This window comes from Ornithorhynchus anatinus, chromosome 13, assembly GCF_004115215.2.
Source record: "Ornithorhynchus anatinus isolate Pmale09 chromosome 13, mOrnAna1.pri.v4, whole genome shotgun sequence".
NCBI lineage: Eukaryota > Metazoa > Chordata > Mammalia > Monotremata > Ornithorhynchidae > Ornithorhynchus > Ornithorhynchus anatinus.
In genome coordinates this window covers 4,542,450-4,548,105 of record NC_041740.1, presented here as the reverse complement: position 1 = coordinate 4,548,105, position 5,656 = coordinate 4,542,450, and the positions used below count along the sequence as shown (strand labels likewise).

Here is a 5,656-nt window from a genome sequence, read left to right as displayed (position 1 = left end):
TATAATAAAAAAGTAAATAACCCCCTCTGGAGAGAATAAGAATTGCCAAGTTGTGATGGTGTCTTCAGAGCCCATAGAGTTGACCCAATGGATAGTTGTTCCTGGTCACTGTTGGGGTCCACACCAAATTCTGACCACCTAGGGAGGAAAGTGAGGCTCATATCCCTGGGTCTGCCTCATCCTCTTTCACCAGCTATGAGAAATTGATGGAAGAGGCTGATATAATTCAAGCACGCAGGAAGAGTCCAAGAACTTAGTGAAGGGCTTAAGTTTGGGGTGGGGGAGGAAGAAGGGAGAGAAAGAGAGAGGGAGAGAGGAGGAGGAGAAAGTAGGGAGGGGAAAGAGAGGAGAGAAAAAAGAAAGTGTTGTGAGTGTGGTTGTAAACTGAGAATGGTGGGGGGGGGGAAATAGAATGTAATAAAAATAAAGACTATGAACAGTATGCAGAGAATGACATTTTCATTTTTTCACAGTTATTATTGTTTCAGTGGGGAATGCAATTTCCTAAGTTCTTTCCCAGCTAATGTATTTTTAAAACAAAAACAGACATTGGAAATTTGACTGTTGTGTTGTGATTTCATTTTTATATTTGTCAAGGGCTTTCCAACCCCTTAATAACAGCTCATTATTTCATATGCATAATGTCTTTAATTTTTATGGCCTTCATAAAATGAATTACATGAATTACCAATCAAAAGAGTCGAGAAATCTAAAGAGTGGTTGAGAAAGATTTGACAGCCAGCAATATCTCCTCCCTAGAAAAGACAAACATAAACAGCTTAACATAGACCGAGCCCAGGAAAGATCAAAATGTGAAGGAAACTAGCTCTTCTTTCCTCTATCCAAGCAGAGCCCCCTAAAGCCAGGGCCCAGAAAAAAGGAGGAAGAGGGTTGGATGATAATTTACTGGCCTCTTGCATGAGCAGGAATAGTACATAGAGACCATTTTGATTCTCCACCTCCACAGAAGGCAGAATAAGACAAAATGGAGTTGGGTTAGATGAAAGAACCTCTTATCTTTGGGAGCAGGGGGGTGGTTCAGCTATGGAAGGCTGGGAAATCTTCCATCCTTGGAGAGCTAAATCAAACTTGCAGGTTTCCTTCTCAGATGGCTCAATGGAAGAGCTTTCAGGAAGAAGGGGACTGAACAAGAATGATGTTCGGAACACCTGACGAGCTCAGTGTTTTCTCTGGCATCTTCCCCTTAGGGGTTCTTATCAGGAGGCAGAGGTTTCATGGGTTTATCAATCGGTGGTATTTACTGAGCACTTACTATGTGCAAAACATTATACTAAGTTCCTGGGAGAGTTCAATATAATAGAATTGGTAGACACAGTGACTGCTCACAATGAGCTTATAGTCTACAGGGGAGACAGACATTAATATAAACAATTTACAGTTACTATTTTAGCCTAGGACTTAGTCTAGAATAGTCTCGGCTAGCTTATATTTCACTTGAGTCATCAAACACGTACGTGGTTCTTCTCTTTTGAGTGTTTCACTTTGTGTTGTGCCGTGAGCCCTTACTGTGGGCAGAACGCTGTACTAGGCGCTTGGGAGATTACGACAAAACAGAGTTGGTACACACGTTCCCCACCCACAATGACCTTACGGTTTCAAGGGAATGTGATCGTTATACAATTAATAACTTCATTTTTCCATCACTTGGATTGTGTGGCTTGTGCAATAGGCATCGGCCCCAGGGCTTAACACAGTACTCAACACCTGCCACTGGATATATTCCAGCATCATTCCAGAGAAAAGCAGGATCTAGCACCTTGATGCCCTCTCAGGGTCGCACCTGGAGAGTTTCCAGGACTCTACCAGTCTCGGCTATGGGAGGGAGAGTCAAGCAGAGGCATATCCAATTCCAATCCTAGCTTGGGCAGTGGCTAGCCAGTGGAAGGCAATCTGCTACGAGTCAAAACTCACCCATGCTGGGCAGCAGCAGCATGGGAGAGAGGCAAGGGCGGAGACTCAAATTTACAGCATGGAAGGAGGCAGTGGTAAACCACTTCCGTATTTTTACCAAGAAAACTCTATGGATACACTAGAGAACGATTGCATAGGGAGAGCGGGGTGTTCTGGTAGAGATGTGTCCATGATGTCACTATGGTCAGAAACGACTCGACGGCATAAGACGACAAGCACCTTGCAGCTGCTTAGGGAAGCAGTAAGGCCAAGGAATCAGCACAGCCTAGTGGACAGAACACGGACCTGGGAGTCTGAAGTATCTGAGTCCTAATTCCGGCTCCACTAGTCGTCTGTTGTGTGATCTTGAGGAGGTCGCTTAACTTCTCTGGGCTCCAGTTACCTCATTTGTAAAGTGGGGGTTAAGACTGTGAGCCACATGTGGGACAGGGACTGTGTCCATCCTGATTAACTTGTATCTGAACTTAAAACAGAGCTGGACACATAGTAAGCACTTAGCAAATACATTATCATCATCTTTGGGGGGCAGACTCCCAAAGCTAGTGGCTACACCATCAGCTGGAAGGGACTGTGAAAATGGGTGACCCGGTCAGAATCGTCCAAAGGTCCCGGGTTTGGGAGGGCAGAGAGCCAAGCATTACACAAACATGACCTGCAATCAGCTGACATTGTGTCCCACGGATGTGCTTTCCCTAGAAGGCCTGAGGTCTCTCGGATCTCACCCCGCTGCTTTCCAGCAGCCTGTTGCAGAGGAGAGGGATTGTTTTCACAAACAGCTGATTAGGATGTCAGAGAGGAAAGCAGGTAGAAAGTGGAGGCTGATTATGAAAGAGTGACGGGTACTATTTAGATGCAAATATCTGGGCAATCAGAAATTATGGGAAGGATGGAAACTTACCGGAAAAAAACACTTAGTCATTTCATAGATTTTGGTTAAAATGATATTTTCTTTTAAATTGCCAGAATTTGACAGGGGCTCATTAAAATGAATTTCCATTCATAGTTAAAGAAAATAATTTAAATGACTGGAAAGGACAATCAAAATGAATATCAAGGGGCAATTCAGAGAGACCAAGGGGATACTGACCTCCCTTGTATCGCACCTCCGAATATCTTGGAATTTTGTCACTGAGGCACAGTAAAGCCAAAGGATGAAGACCACCCTCTCCCCAACCTCCACTTCCAACTTCCCCACGTGACTGGCTCACTCACTTCTTGCAACTATTCTGCATTTCAACAAGATGATGAGAATGAGAGGTGGCTTGACAGTGGTTCAAACTGCCGACCCTTCGGTGAACATGGCTATTGGGCCTGAGACTGCCCTGGATTCGCTGCGGGACTTGACATGAGTCCCAGAAACCCAGGGAAAGGACCTGCCTGCAGAAATTTACTAGTTGTGCTGACCATGCCCAATATATGCCAAGAACAATGCTAAGCACTGGCGTGGTTACAATTCAGTCAGCTCAGATACAATCTCTGCCCCCATGAGGCTTCCCATTTGAGGGGAAGAACTGAGCTCCACCACTTGTCTGCTGTGTGACCTTCACTTCACTGTGCCTCAGTTACCTCATCTGTAAGATGGAGATTAAGACTGTGAGCCCCATGTTGGACAGGGACTGTGTCCAACCTGATTTGCTTGTAAAGCACTTAGTAAAGTGTTTGGCACATAGTAAACATTTAAATACCACAATTATCATTATTACTATTATTATGATGTTACACTCTGTGTGTGCTACAGAATGGTGATCCCCACTAAGAGGGTCAGTCCTAGAAATAGAAAACATGCCAGCCTTTGCCATCATAGGGCCACCCGACCCCTCTGATGCCCACCCACCAAGCCCCACGGCCTATTCTTCCTGTGTTCCCACTGCACAGTTGCTTCTCTTTGGTATTATCTGCAGTCAGCCTTGCCCAGAGCCTCTCCTCCAATGAGAAAGATTCAGCACAGAAAGGCCTCGGTCTATATTATGTCAGAGGCTGTTTAAACTGCTCTCCCTACAGCCTTGTCCTCTGTTTCGTGCCAGCACAAAGGGAACAAAGAAAAGATACAGGGAATAAAAGGAGAGAGGTGAGTCACCTGAACTGAGGAGACCATTTCATCTCAGCACGAACAGAGTTTCACTAAGTCAGCTCTGCCCATTACAGTGTAACTCCATAGGCCTCTGGATGAAGCTTTAGAGTTCACCAGGTGAATTGCTGAGACACAGAATGTTTGACTTGAGGATCCTCTGACTTTGATCTCTGAAAGGTACCATGACCTGGGGTGCTTAATTCCAGGCAGGGAGAAGGGAATCTCTTCCCCTAATTATGGACTGGAGTATGATCTCGCCCTGCAGTCATCATTAATAGCATTGATTGAATGCCTCTCTGCAGGGGATCGGACCAGGGCTGAAATAGTTGAGCTGCTTCCTGCTGCATCCTGGTTCTTCCTCCTCTCAACTTTAGATTGTAAGCCCCTTGAGGGTGGGGGACACGCGTCTTGCTCTGTGGTACTTTCTCAAGCACTTAATACATCATTTTGCCCTCAGTAGGCGCTAGATAGGACTGGTTTGGATCAGACAACAGATGGAAAAGCCAGCCCCTGGACTCAAGGAGCATGCAATCTAAAGGCACATGTGTGTGGAGAGTGTGTGTTGGGGAAGCGGGAGGGGGACCGAAGGACAAGTGGACATTATCAGATAAATGTACAATAATATTTGTACTATTTGTTCAGTGCTATGTATTCAGCACTGTAAAACTCTGGGATAGATATAGGTCAGACAAAGTCCTTGCCCTACATAGGGCCCAGAGTCTAATAGGAAGGAAAACAAGTATTGACTCCATTACAGATGGGGAAACTGAGGCACAGATCGGTTAAGTGGTTTGGCCAAAGTCATCCAACAGGCAAGTGGCTGGGTTGGGATTAGAACCCAGCTCTTTCAACTCTTAGGGCCGTGCTTTTCCCCTAGGTCACGTTACTTCTGCAATAGGTAAGAGTGAGAGTTTGGACATAAATGTTAAAAAAACAAGTGTGAGCAATTCAGCTGTACACATGGATTTCTTGGTTTATTCCCAAGCACATACATCAGCCTTGTAAATAGCCACTCTCCTAACCCCAAATCTATCAGTTATCAAAAATAATTGACTGCCCATAAATTTTTTATCATTCCTTCCCCCTCCAGAGTCAATTTTGAATGAGGTATAAACAATTACTGCACGCCTTCTCACTCCTCTGTGTGCTCAGCGAAGCTGAGCATTGAGAGCAATGACTTATTGCTATAGTCCTTAGCCTGTCCCTGTCTCCATCACAGTAAAGCAGGTTAGGTCCAGCCCTGTTCAACCTGTTCTCTGTCTCCATGCTTGAGGACGAGAAAAGGCACCTCGATGCTGCTGTCAGAATATTCTTCAAACTCCCCCGGAAAGCACTTAGAACTCACTCTGCTTTGAATTTCATTTCCCATCTTTTTTTTTTTAAATGGTATTTGTTAACTGTTAGTGGAAAGAGTCTTGGCCGGGAGCAGGGGTCAGAAGATCTGCATTCTAATCCACACTAGGCCACTTACCTGCTATGTGATGTTGGGCCAGTCACTTCACTTCTCTGTGCCCCAGTTCCCTCATGGGCAAAATGGGGATTCAATATCTGTTCTCCCTCCTACTTAGGCACTCATGTGAGTGTCCTGTGGGACCTGATTAACTTGTATTTGCTCTAGCACTTAGTACAGTGTTTTGTACCTAATAAGCTCTT

General features: G+C 45.1%; 1 non-coding gene across 1 annotated transcript; it reads left to right on the top strand.

The window, feature by feature from the left end:
* The first annotated feature begins 1,783 nt into the window (after positions 1 to 1,783).
* LOC114816305 lies at positions 1,784 to 1,922 on the top strand. The gene has a single exon (XR_003764068.1). It is a non-coding gene; the product is annotated as a small nucleolar RNA SNORA7 (small nucleolar RNA).
* The last annotated feature ends 3,734 nt before the right edge of the window (positions 1,923 to 5,656 follow it).